This window comes from Embiotoca jacksoni, unplaced genomic scaffold, assembly GCF_022577435.1.
Source record: "Embiotoca jacksoni isolate LCO1_2020_lvr unplaced genomic scaffold, fEmbJac1.0.p SCAF_8, whole genome shotgun sequence".
Taxonomy (NCBI): Eukaryota; Metazoa; Chordata; class Actinopteri; family Embiotocidae; genus Embiotoca; species Embiotoca jacksoni.
This window is the reverse complement of record NW_027185436.1, coordinates 20,270,520-20,290,490: the sequence shown is the minus strand read 5'-3', so window position 1 is coordinate 20,290,490 and position 19,971 is coordinate 20,270,520.

Below are 19,971 nucleotides of genomic sequence, written 5' to 3'. Positions count from 1 at the left end.
CATGGAATCTGAATTACCCACTCATAAGGAAGAGGGGCTATGCAAAATCATGTTAAATGATTAAATAAACTCACAGGATTTGCAAGCTTTACATATTGCAGCAACTATTTGATAATGATAATGGCTCCTCGTCTGGTTTCAGCCACTTCCAGCCACAATCCAAGCTCAGATGACACTGCATACCTGGTCTCTGCTGCATTGCTTACTTTCAGATGAGACCACCTCCTGGTCTGACTGTAGTGACCCCATTCAACATGTCATTTACCTCAGCGCTTTATAAAAGCACTGACGTATGTCAACAACTGCCTTGCCATTGCCACATTTATACATATATTCATGGTCTCTCAGTGGATAAAATCCTGATCATTACCCCTAATCCTGACCCCCTTTGTAGTACCAATTTAAAGCAAAATTTCTTTTGTCTCATAACGATTACAAAATATCCACCTCTAGATTCAAAGGAACCAAAACAAAGACACAGACAAGCAGAAACTCCCCCTGCGTGTCGCACAGCTTTTATTCTACAGATATTAGAGGGTACAAAATACAAATTTGACATGTAAGGTGCCAAAATGCAAGGAAAATGATTCCTGATGTACTGTTTTAAACCTCCGTTCTCTTCTCAGAGAGATTCAACGTACCTCATTGGTAAACAGTTTCACACAGAGTTATCTGATTGTTCTCATTCGAAAATATTGCTGAATTATCTCTATAGTGCTTCCTGAGAAAACCGCTACTTATCTGGTTGTCTCTGCTTTTTCCTTAGCTAACCGTGAGAGATAACTAATTTGTTTTCTCAGGTCTTTAAGAATCTGCAGGTCAAGACTGTCTTTTCTTCTCTACCACTGTATATGTACAGTTTCTATAAGGAACATGCTTTATCGAATACATACCAGACAAAGTATTGAACATAAGGGGAGAATATATAGCTGCTGGATTTTTCTCATTCTGGCAGTCAAGCATTGCTCTTGTAAATGGACTACTATGCTGATACGTGCTTTATAAAGTACATTGGTTGTTCATGTTTTCTTACCTCCGAGATTATAGCTCTTCAAAATAAGTTGTATAATTTATTAACCATCCAATATTGGTCTATCAAAAGGGAAAATTGTGTAAGAAAACACATAAGAATAGCCTCTACACACGCATACAACACCAGCTGGGCACTGGCACAGAGGCAAGCCAGATTTATACAATAAATGTTGATGATAAATAAAACAGTGACACTGTTATTTACTCGTAAAGCAGGCCACTATCTGATAGCAAGCACACGCAACATATACACAAACATACAACAGCAGCTTTGCACTGCCTGTTATAAATGCCACATTTATAAAATATTTTTATGATAAGAGCATCGACCACCGGCAGTATTCGTAGGCAAAGTGAGGACATCGGATCATCAAACTAACAGTTAACGAGCTATAATATAACTGTGGGTCTGTACGGTAGCACACTGCGTATTTTACAGTCTGATTTTTCTATACTGTTTTATTTGCTGTATTTTTATGCCTTTAAACCGTGCAGACCCACAATAGACACATTTTTGTCTTTTTTAGGGGGGACAGAGGATCTTTAAAAGGAGATAACAGGTCAACGCTATGTGCCATGTATGGAATTCAACATCTAAAAGCTGATTAATTTAAGATGCAACTCTGGCTTTATGTAAAGCACAGAGTTGCAGGTGTGTATGAAAGGTGCTATACAAATAAACTTCTTTTTACAACTACTGAAAATTTGAAACCCAAGATCCACTGTAAACCACTTTTTGAAATCAAAATATCATTAGAATTTTGTTTCAATTTATAGTTGTGCAGGTGCATCTACAAATCGCACTGCACACCTCTACTTCCTACAGTCCTGCAGGACATCTTTGAAGGGATTTAAGGGGTTTGACTACTGTTTTGTGAATCCATCCATGCTTAATAAATATGACATAATATTCACACCAGGGAAATACTGTGTAAAATAATTGGGTCATTCTGAACTATTCATCCTGTTGGTGTGTATAGTGAAGAGGTGGTAGAGGGCTAAGTAGCCTTTTACTCGCAGGAAACAGTCTACTTTCCTAAACATGACTGAACACTGTGTTGACCTCTCTCTACTCTGCTCATGAGAATAGGTCATTCACCAGAATATCTGATGACAAAGCAGTATTTTGCACAAGGTAACTTCTAGCCCATTCATCTCATTTAAGTCCCAAAAACATGACTGCAGTTTGGGTTTTCCCCACACAGTCAAGTCAATTGGTGTAAGAGAGAGATGCTAATGAGTGTAGATAAATGCTTTCTAAGTGTATATAATAGTTGCTGCCTGCATGGACAGATATCTTTAATGAGGGAACGTCTGGGGTGTTTTCCTCCAACTAAATTCTGCAAGGATACACGCCTGATCTTTCACTCAGAATCATTGATTAGTTATTCATAAAGCTATCGATGAGTTATTCATGAAGAGGGCATCAAAGTGAAAGTCTCCATCCCAGCTCTTTTCGGTTAGAGGACAGCTCCCAGTCGATAAACATGATGGAAGAAGCTCTCCCCCGCAGCACAGCTGGCAAGAGATGTCGAAGACTTCCCATGGAGAGGAAAGCTGCAGGCACAGATAGATTCACTTTTGTTTTGCCATGACAGCAGCTCTCAGCGCTGGTCTGATGGTCTCAACCTTTTTCCCAGCAGATAGAAGTGGTACACAGAGTGTATAATGGCCCCACTCTTCTCTGTGACAGACCTCTGAAAGCTTTCCTGCCATCGGACATTATCGAGCAAGCACAGAGAAATCAGCGGCAGCTGTTATCTCTGCCACATTTCTCAGCAGGATATCCTGTTGCCCGCTAATGATGGTGTTTTATAGCTGGAGTAGATAACTAACAAAACCATATTGCATAAGCATACAGTATGGAGAGCAGGACTGCTCTGTACACACTATACACAGGATTGAAGGAATGGAAATAAGCCAGGTGAGAAGAAAATGCAATTTTTTTTTTTGTCAATTTGAGTTTTCTTTACATCATTAGTCACCTCAAAATTAACAGAAGTGATCCTGGGATCACTGTGCACTGTAGCACGTCGTCCAAAAAGTGACCTAAAAATGACTTTTAGGTCCCTTTTTGCTTTATTATGAGGTTGTTGTTTTTTTTTCAAAATTTGGATGACAGGCCATAGTATGATTTTTTTTTTTTTTTTAAGTCATGTTAAAGGGAGGAATCAGACCCCAAACTCGTTGTTGAATGGCAGCAGTACTAACCACTGCACCACCAATCTTCCCAGTTGAAGGAATGCATTGTGAGAAATCTTTGCCTCACTGCAACCTATAACTCCACTGTGCACAAATATTCATTCAAAATTGCCGCAGACATTCTTTGGATAGTAGAGAGACCTGTTTTCAAGGGGCTCTGCAGTGATATTAAATAGCTTCCTGTAATGTGTAGTGTATGCAAAACTTGTTCAATTTCTCCAGACGTTCCAACTTCACTAAAAGTTGAATCACCATCAACAGGTGGAATCTGAACCATTAATAACAACCTTGGTGAAGTGGAATCTTTTACCTGTTGAGTTAACCAGACTGTCGACTGAGTCGCTGGAAGCTCTGAGTGAACTCCATGAAACACTTTCTCCTGCTGCGTCATTTCCTCCGGTGCCGAAGATAGTCCAGCGGTCTATGACACCGACGCCGGGCTGGAAACGACCTCATGAAGACACGGGTTTGAGCCCCGCTCAGGTATCACACATGGTTCATGGTTTACATAGGGTGAGGCCCCTTAATAAGCCACCGATTCACAGAGAGCAAATCCCTCTAAGGGTAAGCCAAGGGTAAGGTGTTTGTATGTGTCGTCATACTAATAACAAACCAAAGGTCAACAACAATACAAACAAAAAAGTCCAAAAGTGACTTTCTCTTTTCATTGTGCACTAGTTAGTTGCAGTGAGAAGTAACTTGAGACAGAAAAAGGTCATACTTTTAATGTCATACTCCAAAAAGTGATAAAAAAAAAAAAAAAAGTCATCCAAAATATCCAAAGTATGTTGTCCAAAATATGATTAAAAAAAAAAAATAGATTTTTGTATAGAGTATAGAGTATAGAGTATAGAGTATATAGTATATAGTATATAGTATGTAATATATAGTATAGCCAGGCTAAATTTGATGTTTCACCATGATATTTAAGCTCAAACGATGCTCCAAACCTCATGAAACTTGCGTCAGGCACCAACTTTTTTTTTTTTTTTTAAAGAAGAATAAGGAACAAGTTCGACAAAAAAAATTATAACTGCAAGGGGGAATATGCGGACCCTCGCGTGCTGCATGTTGGGGAGCCGGCGGCCCCGACCCGCTGGATCCCAGACGTGCAGCGTGCGAGGGCCCGCATATTACATATATCACATATAATTATGTTTGATGAGAGTAGGGTTTTTCTAAAGTCATTTAGTTAAACATTAAACAGGTTTGGGGTGGCTTTAGTTATAGATTTATACGTGCTACAGTTGAACATTAAATCACATTTAACAAAAGAAATCTCATGACATGGTACAGCGGCGTAAGAAGCATGTTTATCCACCCTTCCCACTTGTCTGAGTTGGTCCAATTTAGTTCCCTGTAAACAAAAACCTATTGGTCAAGTTAGTTTGATTGACCGGTCGTCCAGCCAATCACAGCCTTCTCACCAACCCACCATGCTAGGAAGAGTAAACAGTTGAAGTGTGACAAAGTACATGCGGGTGCATCCTGTGAAACCAGAAACGTCGCTTCAGTCACGTGCCGCTGGCAGTGATAAAGAATAACAGCTCAGAGGTATGAGACAAAGTAGTCAAGTCGAAGTAGAAGATCTTTTGTAACTTTGACTCCTTCAACATAAAATTAAATAGGTTTCCTTGTTGTTGTGCTAGCTCGCTCAGTCTTTCCAAATGCCAAGCCAGGTGGCAAACAAATTTAACTTGGCTAACTTGGGAGTATGTGCTAGAGTTAGTGATAGTTTACTGGCGTCATTTAATGAGTCTGACATTGTTCAACACTCTCATTGTTCTTTTTGTTGTGCATTTGCTCGTATTTCATGGTACAAGAAAACACACCAAAGGCAAAGACTCCTTTTTCAAGTTTAGTACAGTTAGTGATATTGGCCTACATCAACTCGAAGCCAAAACGTCTGTGTTGTGCTTGTTTACTCAAATCACAGGAGGCATCGACGTCAGTGAGACAGGATGAAGTTAACATTGCACACGGGAGCAGTCAAATGAGATTAGTTAGACGTGAAGGAATTGTAGAGATACATGGCATTCACTGTGATTTTGCATATTGTGGCGACTGTAATGGGGGTTGAAGGTGGGGTTGTCCAACTCCAGGAACCCACAGACTTTTAAAATAGCTGCTCCATCACTATTCATAACATTCTTGTGTTTTCCCTACAATGACAAGTGAAAATGTCTGCCATGAAAAAGGTGTACTGGCCTAAACTAACTGGTGTTAGCAACAGGGGGCAGCCCTCATGTGTAGTGGTTGTATTTCAAGTGGTTGTACAAATGGTTGAATAATGCAGCCTGTCACAATCACCATTACTTCATCGGATTACACTGGTTAACAACCCAAGCGTGCTTTATATCTGGGAACTTGTTTCCCACTCATATGCGGCCTCCAAAGGATCATTACAACACGCTCAGCAGCGGGACTCTTGTGTTACATGTCATCTGTCTGCTAGATGGAGATCGCCCTACAATAACCTCCCACAGCTATCTCCACAGGGGCTCGGTCTAAAAGGAACACCGTGATGACGCTTGCGTTTCATTATTTGTGTCGGGGCTACTACAGCGTCACGGTGAAAGCCAATGACATAATCCAGAGGAGGCTTATTCATCCTTAACCAGGATGCTGTAAAGCAGAGGCAGCAAATTGCGCACTTCATGTGGCGACGTCACGTTAAAATGTCTTTACAAATCATTCCGGCTATTTTCAATTTTCACGGATTGTGTGGTTTTATCGAAGTTTAAAAATTAAAAAAAATCACAGTGATGACAACACGCATGGCAGGTCATGTAGACGAAACGCCATGTGGTCATTGAGGCAAATAAAACATCTACAACTCTACAGTGTATGTTCAGTCAAATTCGATCACCAATATCTCTAAAATATATTTTTGGCAAAATGTTTATTTGAACTTCATTATGATGCCTGTCAAATTCAACAGAATATTCTTATGTTATTGCAGCTCTGCAGTTTATATAGAGTCAAATGCAATGGGTCTAACCTGATGTGTACTCAGGGTGCATGCAGGGTTATAGGCTTCCACGCGTAATGATGCATGACAGCGAGACACTCGACCCGCTACTCCCCCCTCCCCGACAGTTATTTGTGTGTTATCTGCTCACCTGCAGAGATCCTGGCTTACATTACCTGCTGTTTGTGGCCCAATTAGACAGCCACTGCAGTTTAGTCATCAGCTATAATCCAAAGGTTAACAACTTGAATTTGGTTACTGATGCGAGTTTTGTAGTCTGTCATTGAACAATTGTTTGGTAAAAGTAATTCACTTCAATTCCTCTTGTTGAGACCAGTCCCGACCTTTGCCTTTGGTAAACACAAACTGACGATATTAGAGGGTAAAGTGTGTTAAATCCTCAAGTGGAAAAGCTTTTAACCCTGTCCAACCTGGAGGTCTCTGCACTCGGACCAGGCCATATCTGTTATTGATAACTCAACCAGTGCCATTTTTTTTTCATGGGACATACACTGAAGAAGCTGCCTGGTAGGACTCTGATTAAAATGAATGTAGCGTTTGTTCTGCTTTATTTTTGTTGCATCAAATCTGGTAGAGATGTAGTTGAGAATTTTTAGGAAATGTTCAATAGCATCAGTGTTTGCTGACTCATGGTTATAAGGCTGGTGTTTATTCTCCAATTTGTTATTTTGATAAAGAGGAAGTCAAAAAATAAAAATAAAATCTAGTCTGGTGGTAAAGATAAGGAGACTTATTGTACTTCAAAATTCCCGCAAGCGTCTCTTACCCATAGAGCCAAAAGATGGTCATTGTGGTCTTCCAGTTTTGCAGCTGTTTACAACCTGGATTTAGGGATGGAGGTTTTTTTGGACAGTGCGGTGTGGGCGCCAACAAGAATCAAAAAATTGAGATGAAAAAAAATCCAATAAAGTTGATTCACAGTCAGAAGTTTACTCAAGTCAATATGTCAAACAGTTGTCACATTTTTCAACAACCATTTATTGAATTCAGCGTTTCAACTCATGATGGGGACTCCAATGTAACGTATAGCTTGTGCTTAAAATCAGTGTTTTGTTGATTATCACCATTTAATTTATGTCCAATGTAAATTAAAATCAGTTTCCCAACCTTCGCAACCGAGAGGTTTTGTTGGACAGCTCTCTGCGTCTGAAACTTTGAAGCATGCTGGATTGGCAGTAGTTCCACTGCAGCTGTCTACAGCTGATCAACCAACCAGCTGTGGCGTCACTGATTTGAGAAGCAGCCACAAATACAGCATGTTTAATAGTTTCAACTCAGTGCAGCAGTTAATTAATGCGCGGTAGGATTTCACTGCCAATGTACATTTAATGAAAACCCTGTTTTTTGAGGAGCTGAGCTGCATCTTTGCATCAGTAAACAGATTTTGTTTTGTTTTTTATTTTTTACCATTTCCTCTTTTCTTCCTTTCTTTTGGCATACAGGATTTATAAAGCAACAAGTTCTACTCTCCTGAGTTCTGACAATCCGTCTTTTTCCTCTCGCATTTCCTTCCTCACTCACTATCAGATGGAAGGCCAGGTTGGAGAAGAGGCTCCTCCATTAGCAGATGTAATTGGAGTGTCTGATAGCCGCAGCACACCAGATAAAAGGTAATCAAAAGGTGTGTGGTCTGTCAGAGTGGGTGTTAAGAGAAGGGTCAGCTCTCAGGGTTTACCACTGCTGTTATAGTGCATCCCTCCCTGGACCGAGAGCACTCCAAAATCAAAAGCACAGCTCATCTTTTTTCACAAGGGAAATTGTTAAGGAAGTAGTACGTGTGCAAGTGTCACACACACACACACACACGCATATGAGTTCTAATACTGCAGTGTAACAGCCTTACATGGCTTTAATTTATATACAGTACATGCATTCATTTTCTATAAATATTTCTCAGAAACATTGGTATACCCATTCCTGTGTAAAATACTGTGCTTCAGAATCCATCTGCACATTTATGGATGTCTGTAGGTGGGACTTCACTCTGTCAACCACCTGCCCTAAAAAGTGTGGAGCCAGAATGAGCAGTGAAAGCCACTCTTTGAATTGATTTGTTTTTTTCAAACTGCTGCCATCGATCATCAGTTGTAAAATTACATTCATTTTTCTTCTAATACTGCCCTAATTTATAGTCTGAGAAGAAAACGTGAGAAATCCAAGAAAGTCCAACTCAAACCCGCAGACGTTTGCTCAAAGTTAGTTGGATCATGACGAGCCCCCCTGTTTAATATGAAGTTACTTTTTTAATGGTCTCAGTGTGCAGTATACGATCAACAGTGGCACCAACATTTATGGTAATTTAGAAACAAAATTAAAGCATTGTAACACTTATAAACACAAAAAAATATACTAAGAGGAACAAATCATCACGTGTTACAGATGCATTCATAATTGGCATCTTTTAGACAAACCACCCTCCCTTAAAACATTGCTGTATAAGTCGACTGTGCATGCATCTTAATATGACCCATATTTACGTTTTAATCTACCTCTAATGGTCGTCGTAATTATAATATGAGTAAAGGAGGAAGTCCAGTGATGTCGTATAAATGCGTTTGAAAGCACGGGACACAAACAGCGTAGCATGCACCATGTATTTAACATTTCACAACCATAACCACTTATTAATGTTACCATAACGACAAAAGTCTGGTATGCATGTTGCTGGTTCTGTCCAGCAATATGTTATTTTGGTAAATGAGTTCCTCTGCTGTTTGGGCTTGCGGATTGGTTGGTCCTCTAGAGGGTGCTGTAAACACTCGGTGTCACTTTAGGGTCCCTGGAAATCAACCTATGTTGTCAATGCGTTATAAGGATGTGTTGGAAAATCTCTTTAATTTCATTACAGGCTTTAATTTTTTCGATGTGGTAATAGATTATGCCCTTCACAGTCTTAAATGAGGTCCTGCTCACCTGATTACAAAATGCCATCGTTTTAGTCTGTGGTACCAGGCCAGCTAATCATTTGAATACTGATCACATTTCACAATAAGAGCGCACTATCCAAGATGTCATGTAGCATTAATCTTGTACTCAAATAAGCAAATTTGGTAAAATAGTCGCCACAGTTGTCGTTTCACATCAGCAGCCTGGATGCTACAGGAGTTTTATAGTTGCACATGTATCTAGGAGCTTCACTGACTCATCAGAAATCTGCTGATGATGATATTGTGCATTGGCACGCCGAGTTGTCTAAATACCCAAGCCAGTCACACTTTATGAAAATTGGCACGGTGTATGTTTTTTTTAATGAATGGATGTCAATTCAAAAACTTTCTTTCATTATGCTTTTGTCGATGAATAAGTTGCTCTTTAACTGGGGCACAATAACAGTCGCTCACACCTGTCTGAAAGAGGTCTAATGACACCCTAGCTGTCACCCATTCAACACGTCCTTCCTTCCTTCCTTCCTTTCTTCCCTGCTTTCCTCCATCATGTTCATCTCATAGAGAAGAAGGAAACGTTACAATAGCACCGGAGCCTGTGTTTAGAATATCGGACAGCCTTTGCCAGACCTCTGCAACACACATTCCCATGATGCAGAGTCACATCAATAGAGAGGCTGGTAGTGCAGCTAGCGATGCTAATAAAGCCACGGCCAAAAGCACAGCACCCACTGAGAGGAGCGGAGATGGGATAATGATCACTAATTAATCATGAACTGGGGTCATACAGCTCATCTCCTCACCACCAACACATGAGCAGGAGGGAATGACTCACTTCCCGCTGAAGGCTCCTCCTAGGAGGCAGCTGAATGAAGTAAGACGTGTATCTCAGCAAGGCGCCTTTTATCAGTCTGAGCCAGTGATGCAAATGTTAACTGCTTTGGGAGAAAAAGGGGATATTTAAGCAAGTCCACTCATTTATTAATTAACCCACATGCATATCGACAACAATGTCTACACTTGCATTAAGTGTTTATCTGCCACAGAAGTGTATTATTAGACACATTAAGGACAAAACCAAAGACTCTGACCTCTAAACAGTGCAAGGATCAAATTAGTGTTATTGCTATTGGGAGTTTAATGTCTTTGAATATATTTAATTATCACTTAATAGAGACAAAACTAAAGATTTATTGTCCCCTAAAGGCAAATTGTCTTACGCGCAGCAGTAATTAGGCAAGTAAATACAAATAGAAAACCCCATAATAGTAGCCTGTATTTGCACACATTTTCAGTGACTAGATTTCACATTATTATAGATTAAACTGCACCATTATATAAAATATTTTGCATTTAACTCCACTTTGACCAGCTACAACATTCAAATGCTGATTACATATTAATGCATAAGTAATAATATATATAACAATAACATAAAACGGAGTCATTCTTCATAATGAGTACTTAAATGCATATTTTGATTTGTAGTTTACTTATTGGAGTATTTTTACATTGCTGTGAAAGTAAAAGATCTGAATACGGTTTGGTTCTGCTATTTTTGAATAGTATAGCTTACGTAATGCTATAAAATGATTAATACATCATTGACCTGTGTCAACCTTGCTGCTGCCAGTAGTAAGTAAGGTTGGGTCATGATTTTTGAATTTTCAAGGAGTCATACATTTTTTTAAAGTTGAATAGTTTATGCATCCATCGTCCTGTTAATAATATTTTCACTGCTGCTAGAAGACATTTAAAGATACCTATAGCTGTCAAAAAGGGAAGGCGGGTCAAATAGTTCCCAGCTTATGTAGAATAGTGTGTTTGCTTTAAATGCCCATTCCTAGAAATAAACCGTTAAGTTTTGAAGTCTATTGTGTATGTTTAGAAATGTATTTATTGCTACATAGGGAAGCGCCATAAGGTTTTTATGGTTTTGCACTGTACGAGCTGCACTTAAATTAATCTTCAGTGCCTAAAAGAGTCTAAACTGGCCTTCATTCTCCTTTACTATTAGAATTTTACTGAGTTCTAAATTAAAGTCAGTAAATTAATTAAATTTAATAACTCTTGTTTTAAGAGTTTTACATGATTATGTTTGCTTTGTACGTAATGATAAGATATTTTTTTCTCTTCCATTATTTGCTAACTTGTAATCCACTGCAAAACTAAACGTCTTGAAACTATGTCTGCTTATATTTCTGCACAGAATAACAACACAGTTTTGCTCTTGACATAATGCATAAGGGTCCTTATTTTGTATTGCTAAGCACTGCAATTACTGTTTCTTTTTTGTTTTCTACTCCGTCTCTGCTACCCAGCTGGTCGCCTGACATTTGATTGCTGTGAGTTGCTTTCATAATCACTGACAGTTTGACAGGCTCTGTGGTTTGCTGACTGGTCTACACCTTCACCAGTGAAATAGCAAGAATGAAACAGACAATCATAGGATAGAAATAGACTTGACAGGACCAGTTGGCTTTGCATATCACAACATTTTGACTTCGTGGCACTGCTCTGAAAGATAAATTACAGAACAAGATTTATGTAATGACAACAAGCTGAGTTTGGATCCTCAGCCGCTTTCAGTAAACAAGGGCTTGTGTCCGGGGCATAAGAATGAGCTGTAAGGAGACGCGATGAGTCCCGTCATGCACATCAAAGCTGTTTTGCAGTGTCTCCCATTTTTAGCATCAACATTCAAAGGTGCAGTAGATTACTCCTGTATGTAGTTATTTAGCAGGATGAGTATGACTGTGCTCAATAAGAAGGGGATTTTTTTTTTTAGAACAACTTCAAGTAGGAAGGTTCACTGATGAATATTCAAATAGGAACTTGAAAGGGATTTTAGAGGAAAAGGGCTGTAATAGAAGCTCCAGTTGTTTATGACACTGGTTGCTGTATATGTATTCTCCATCATTAGCACATGTTTTGCTATTATAGGCTACAGATACATGATGTAAATATTGAGGCATAGTTTTAAAGAAGGTCTTTCATGGGTCTTTGAATATACAAGAGAACAGAAAAGAGTCAGGCTGTCTTATAATTGTAATTGTAGATTATTGGCATCAGGCGCGTACAGAATCTGTGTATTGTAGTTTGTTCAGGTAAAAGCTTTGTGGTTGTCACAGATAAAACTACAACATCTGGCTTGTTTTTCATCAACTAGCTTTTCTATGAACGGAACAGACTTTTGCTGCCTCGCTGGTAATAGGCATGAATTATATAAAGTAAAACACTGAGCATCTTTTCTGCGATAATGACATTCTTGACAATATGACAACATACTGAAAAATACTTTAGTTTTAATTTCAAGGACATACAACTGCAACAAAATAAGTGTCATAGTTTTATAATTGTGAACATTAGAAGAAAAAGCATTGTAAATGTGCAAACAGTAGCTATCAGTTCAAACAAGAGTAAGAATCTACAGCAGCAGTTGCAGCTCTGTGAGGCTTTGAGCTGAAAACATAAAGCGTACAAGTTAACTACATGCAGACGTTCACCATGTTCCCCAGTTGGAAGTTTTGACAAAATAATGGTTGAAGATGTCGGGATCACAACGTTCTCACATTTCATATGTATTCAACATAAATGCTTCCTTACACACTTAGGGGGCAAATCTGTATAAATTGAGAGATGCTGAGACTGAATAAGTTTGACCTGTTGGTGGCAACATTGCAAAGAAAGAAAAAAGTCAAAAGGTTTCTGCCTCTGGGCGTCTGACAACATGGCAATTCGTAGCTGTTGAGATATTTCAGTTGGGACCAAAGTGGTAGTTCACAGACCATCCGTAGAGTACTCGCATCACTACTAGATTAAAAGGCTTCGAAATACTGGATAGAAACTCTTTTACATCAGAGAATCAAGATTTCCCCCCCATTACTGCACTTGATTTTCTGCTATCATGTGTCTTAATTCTGCCTGTTCCACCACAGTCGCTCAAACACAATCTTCTCTTCAATTATTTATTCCAAATTAAAAAACATTGCGCTCTTTCCCCAAGAAAGATGTAACGGACACCCACAGTTTAGAACAGCAAAAGACAAAGGTTTCATGAACTGAATGACTGAACCACATTAATGATTGATTTTTTTTGTATTTTGTTTTTACAGTAGTCGGTAGTTACACCCCTCTTTGGCCCAAATCTTCTTTGCCATGTACCAGTCTAAATTTATCTTAAATCAGTGAGGGCCCAGCTTTGGCATAAAAACTCCTCACTCCTGTCAGTTCAGTGATCAAAATACTCCCGAATGTAAAGTAGGTTGTGGAGTCTTATATAGTTCTCCATCACATCATAATGATGGGATCCTGATGCTGCGGCATTATTTTTACCAGTACCAGATATTTTTTTTGTCGGTTGGCATGATAACCTGAATGTGTACTGATTATTTGTTCATGTTTTTACGACAGTAAGTACTGTAGTCTACGCTTTGCTTTGAAAGTGTCCACACTTTGGCTTACTAATGGAAACCTGTCCTTTGAAGTAACTTAATCACATTGCAGGAGAGGAAAAAAAAAATCCTCGTGTCATATTAGAATTAATCATGCCCTTTGCTGAGGTGGCACTTTGTCAAATGCTAAGCTCAAGGCTGGAAAAGCAAATGAAAAGCAAAAGCTTTCCTAGAGAAGATTTGGGCCAAGCACTCACATTTTAGATGCCACGTACATGACAAGCAGAGAGCATAATACCCTTACAATTAATTTCCTGTCCGTGAAATAATCACACTCATCCTTTCAAACTCCTGTTTGAGGATTAAGGAAGCTAGGCAGTAATACATTTTGGGGTAAAGTAAATGCATAGCTACGGGTGACCAGCCACAGCAATAACTCTTTCTCCTTGTGAACAACGGAAAGCCTTTATGTTTAACCACTTTTGCCAATAATAAAACTTAAGTGACATATTTAGACAAAAACGTATCATATAAAAGCCAGATATTTTTCAGTGGCCACATCTCGCAGATCTTATTTCTCTTGTGGCCCCATGTCAGGAGACTGACACTGATTGAGCCTGTCATTGATCCGACCCTGTGGGAGCCAGCAGCGGGATGTTGGTACTGCACTCAGATCTCAGCAGTGTCAACAAACTTAGACTCCTAGACTTTGTCATCCACTATTTTTTTGTTTTTTTTTAGGGCTGCAGTATAAAAATGCAATCAACACAACTTGAGGCTGATTGATGAGACACTCTCGCCATCGATTGCGCAGAGACTTTCTGCTGTCATGACGGGGGGAAAAAGTGGCCTGAAAAAGATTCCAATCGAGGTCTCTGGACCCTCAGAGGAGTGACAACATTCACGCTGCCCACAGTCGCAGCGCTGCATGCTGTTGGATGGCTGATTTGAGCCAGCTGTACTGCCAGTGGTGGCGCGGCGATAACAAGGACATCAGTAAACAAAGATATATAATTTGCTGCTGCTGGTTGCTCAGCTCACTCTTTAAGTTCACTTTTCCAACTTTCCCACACTGTCAATCAGAGAAGCAAGGTGAGCATCACCTTCGGTGAATGTGTCTCTATTGCTTGTTGAAAGGACACTTGGCAGCTGATTCCTCCTGTGGTTTGAAGTGTGAAGACATTGAAACCTTGTCGCAGCCTCTTGTTAGCAGCCTGATGCGCTACACTCACCACGAAGTATAAAAATGTATGTATCAAAGAAAAAGAAGTCACATTTACTCGAGGTTTGGCACATAAGTCTGCTGGAGGAGGATGCTCAAGCTGGTGACTCTGCAGTGTGGGTAGTATTCAGTCCTGTCTGCACTGCTTTTGAGTTGTGGGGGACTTCTGGATCCGGGGAGTCTGGTGACTCCGAGCTCTCCAACGCCTGACATTATTTTCGCCTCTGTGATTCAGCTCAGGCTGCTGTTGCCCTGCTTGACATTCTGATGTGGAACAAACAGCCAGCAGCCCACTGGCTCACCCTCATCAGCAAAAGCTGTTTGCATCTATCATCTCTTTTCCTCCCTCCCTCTTGCAGCCTCCTTTTCTTTCCTGTTATCACTTTGATTGGTTTAGTCTGCTGCCCTGCAGCTCTACATAGCTGTCAGGGGAAGGTTATTCAGCTTAGTACAGATATAAATTACCATACATTGCAGAGTCAGATACTTATTAGATAGCTAAGAATGAAGCTGTATCAGTGAATTACTTTGCCAGGTCATTTCAGGTCAGGGCAGTCTTTAACCAATGGTGTAAGTAAACAATGATGTTTCAATAGAGCCTTATCCTCAACTGATGGAGTGGTCATGTCCTGTTTTTTCATGGTGGCAAAAAGGGCAAAATGTTAATGAAAGTGTTTTAAATATGCAGACGAGTCCTATCTTTTACTGCCAGTTCAATGGCCGTGTTAAAAAGAAATATGTGCACCAATGTTTACATTTGAAAACTTTTCTCTTTCCTTGTTCACACCCTGGTCTACTGTATGTTACACAAAGGGGAAAAACTCATCACCCTAATTTATGTCAGGTTACCCACCAGGGAAAGCACTTATAAAGTCCAGCACTGGTAAAGAAAATCTGACTATAATTCAAACACGTGGATTATAAAGACACATGGTATATCTGACAATTATGTACTGTACATTTTACAATGTGGCAACACTATGGGTAGATTTAGCCACGGTCAAATAAAGACCACGGTTTAGGTTGAAATTCAAACATTGTGGTATCAACAGCAGTCTCCTGTGTGAGTCCAATGTTTTGTTGACCCATCCATCTACTTCAAAATCCGGCATGGACTTTACCGCTCTGTGTTGACGTCATCTTACTTCCTCCTTCACTTCTAGCACTACTACCACTAGAAAGCTTTGTCACTAAAATATAAGCAGCTGTCATTTTGGGGCCCCTATTAAAACAAGAGATGCCGCCCTTCTTTTTGGGGCAAAAGTCTCCCACCTCCACGTGTTATATGTGACTATAGAAATTAAAAATATTCTGTGGAATAATAGCCTATAGCCCTATTCTCAATTGAAAAGTCATCTGTTTTGGGCAGTGTTGCTTTATGGACAGTATCGAACTCAAAGTGTGCTAAAATGTGCTTCAGTGCATCAGTTAAATGTATTTTGCCTGAATTTTTAAGTATTTAAGGACAATAAACAGGGACTGATGAATCAATGCTTTAATTCTGTTTTCTGTTGACTAAATGGGAGAAAATTATAGATTTGGACACAGCCCTAGTTTTGCCCTGCAATTGAGCCAAACCGGTGTGGGACGTCCGGCCTCCCCTCGCCACGAAGAGCTACAAGCCGAGCAGCTTTCACCGTATGGTCTGCTCTGATTTCTTTCTGTTGGCTCTCGTTCAGTTGTCTCCGACTGTGTTCAACGTTGATGTGTACAAGCATTTTCGCTGAGCTCTGTTCACAGTGACAAATCTTGTCTTCGCTCAGACAGTCACTATTTATAACTGCTGTGCTTCTTGTGTGTTGTGTTACTATGACGACCAACAACTGCTTAGCCTCAGCTTACTTGCTTATTTCTGATTTCTTTCATTTTGAAGCTGTAATATAAGTATATATTTATAGTTTAAAATCTCACATAACTTTTTTGATATGAAAAAACATTATTTAAAATAAATAATAAACAAGTCACATAATCAATTAAATGATCACTCACACAGCCAGAAAAAGACAGACTGGCAGAGGGAAGGTGGTGCAGTTGAGGCTAAGTGACCACCTACTGAATTTTAAAGCTAAAAGAAGTTTTGACAGCCGCACTGACTGTGCTGTAGGTGATGCACCCACACTCATCTCTTTCAATCTTGAAAGAAATTAGTTTGAGTCACTGTAAGAGAAGAAAACACTTCAGGTCAGGTCTTGGAGTATTTATTAATCTTCCATTGTGTGATGTCACAACTTTATACAAACACATAAAGTGTAATCTTAATGCTCTGACACTATTCTTCTTTACTTTTATGTCGACAGATCATGTAGAGTTAAATAAAGGAATCAAAGTTCTGTCTCATGGGATTTTCTCACAGTCATTTGGCATACAGTACGAATAAGGGGAAGTCAGATTAGGTGTGATAATAATATGGCTGTTGCACAACAACAGCTGCTAATAATAGAAAACAAAATGGCACAAATAAATGGGGCCATTAACGTCACAACAGGTCGTTCTCCAATTGTCTTTCAGCCCCTGAGCCTCCCTGATCAGTCAGACTCCTGTCGCACTGAAAATGTTAAGAACAAAGTGAATCCACGTGGACACTCAGCCAGCTGGAAGGACTTCCGTGCAACTTGGCTGCAGCCCGTTTTCTCTGCACAGCCTACCCTGACAGTAATTCCAGCTCTGAGCGAGTGTGTATGTGCTTGTGCTTGTTTGTACAGTAAGTGTGTGGAGAGTGGGGCTGGCAGTCCAGATAAAGCCTGAGGCGAGGCCCCCTGGAGAGAGGTGTGGGAGGAGGGTCATGCCAGCACAGAGATGACCTTTTGAATAAAAGCCACTTCCCTGTGAGGAGTCCAGGTGAGCACACCATTACATTTTCATGAAAAGAAACTCAAAATGCAAATGTATTCCTCTCATTCCAACTACAGAAATTATTTTCTTTTCTCATTTGAATGTAGACTGACTGTAACAAGGGTTTTAAAAGAAATTTAGCATTTTCTGACTGTCATCCCCCCGTTTTAAAAGTTGAATTACAGCCAATAAGCAGAAAATAATAGAGTTGATATATTTGTGTTTGGCCAAACAGCAGATTGATGTCATTTGCAGCATCTATGAACTCTGTGGCAACAAGTGTTATCTATGTTGTGCTCATCTGTTCCCTTAATGTACCACACAATCCAGACTAAAACTAAAATATGTCTGAACATGCGTTTTATCATAATGTTTCCCACCATTCTGCCGCCTGCCACCCTGGGCTTTGCTGTCCTAAATTTTCCGTCTCCTGTTCGCTCTTAGCTGTTAGGTGGGCAGTTAAATGCTTGTCCAATCATGTGCTTGTATGCAAACTTCGATAAGTCTTACCCAATTGGTGCCGCTGCCTTGTCTAATTGCGTGAATTTATGCAAATCAAGTTCAACTGAAGTTCATTCAGTCGCCTGGGACGACAATGATATTCCCATGAAATACAGAGCCAGTGACAGCACAGGGGACTCATAACTGACAACAAACCATACTTGATGACAGATGCCGAGCCAACGTGGATGGAAGTATGGGTCAACACAGGTGCACCATTAAAGCTGCTCAGTGCCAGCTCAGTTAAAAAGAGTTAAAAACATTTAAATCATTCAAAGTCAAAGACACTTTTACTGCATTATTTCCCATGCTGCAGTTTTACAAAAAGACAAAGTTCTTCATCAGTTTGGACTGCTGAAAGAGATTTCATATCTCTGCTACTTTTTAATGGAGCTGGCCAAAGTTGAACTGAAAATCTGCGTGGGAAAAGGGCCCAACTGAGACTCTACTCTCCTTCAGCAACTCTCAACACAAAGGAGCTCACTGCCAACCTCTCCAGTGGTGCTTGTTCAATGGCCTAAAGTGCTGATGTAGTTGATAAACCAACTGGGAAACTTGCAACACAAGACCGCATCTGGCACCACATTGTGTGATTAAAAGACTGTATAGCAGCGGAGCTACAGTATGTAATTCAAATAGCATGTCTCCTGTATTTAAGATGCCATTTCAGAATTTATATTTTGGAAAAACTCCAGTACACCTTAATGTGACCAACTGTAATGCAGGAGCTTTGATTTATTCCTCCATTCTTTCTGCACATGATTTATTTTTTCTCAAGGTCAGACATAGCAAGTGATCTGCACGCAGCAATAAATCCTTCTCCTCCCTGAATACATCTCTTCTCAACACTCCTCTACTTGATCCTCCTTAAGGACACTGCAGACATTACAAATCAAGCACTCTCACATCACTTCTTGTCTCAGGAATGGGACGATGCTTTTAATCTGTTCTCACAGCTCTCTGCTGTCTGTGACCGTGTTTACTCATGCACGTTTGGAAAAACCAAAGTGCAGTGTGCTGTGTGAATTTAGTCACTTAATGGAGTGTATTTAAGTTTCACCTTTGGGGAATACACAGATGTTAATTTTATATAACCGTTATGCCTCAGTTGATTTGCAGCATAAACAGTGTCCACAGACTAGGACTGAAGCCTGTAATGCGTTCATGAGTCCAATCTTTTTTTTAGTTTTTGAAAATTTATTTTTAATAGGGTGTACCAAGTATAATTATTTCTTCTTCTTTTGCTACAAAGAGGTGGTGCAGGTTTTAGTTTTGAATACGTGTGCCACAGAAATCTGAAAATGTTACAGTGAATGCTTTGACCTGTGGAGCTCTGTGGTGTTGTCTTTACTACCCAGAGGAATGTTTTCCTCCAGTTTAACGTTGCATGATGCGCAATATCAACTCTTGTAACTCATCTTGATGAGCTCATCTCCCGGCAGCATCTCGTCACAGGTTGAGGTTGACAGTGTCACCGTACAATTTCTAAAGGGAAGTGTCAAAAGAGCCCATTTCTGAAAGCAGTATTTTAAAATCTGTGTCAGCATCTCCATGTCTGAGGCTGTGGTTTCAGGTTGAGAGCAAATTTCCGTATGAAGTGAAGGGATTTCAGGTTTCTTGTGTTCTTGCATACAAGTGAGGGTAAGATGGAGCATAGACTTGATGAGCACATTGGTGTAGCATTGACAGAAATGAAGGGATTGTGTCAGGTTTGTCAATTTTACTTTCACGTTCAGTCTATGCTCAGGGTGTCTGGGCTCAATCATCCTTACAAAGTGAATGAGGAGCTTAAATTGGAGCGGTTGGGCCTCTTGAAGTGGGTGCACATTAGACCAGGATACCTGCAAGCTGCTTTCCGGTGGAGACATCCTACTTAACCTTCAAGAATATCTGCAGAAAATAGATCGATGG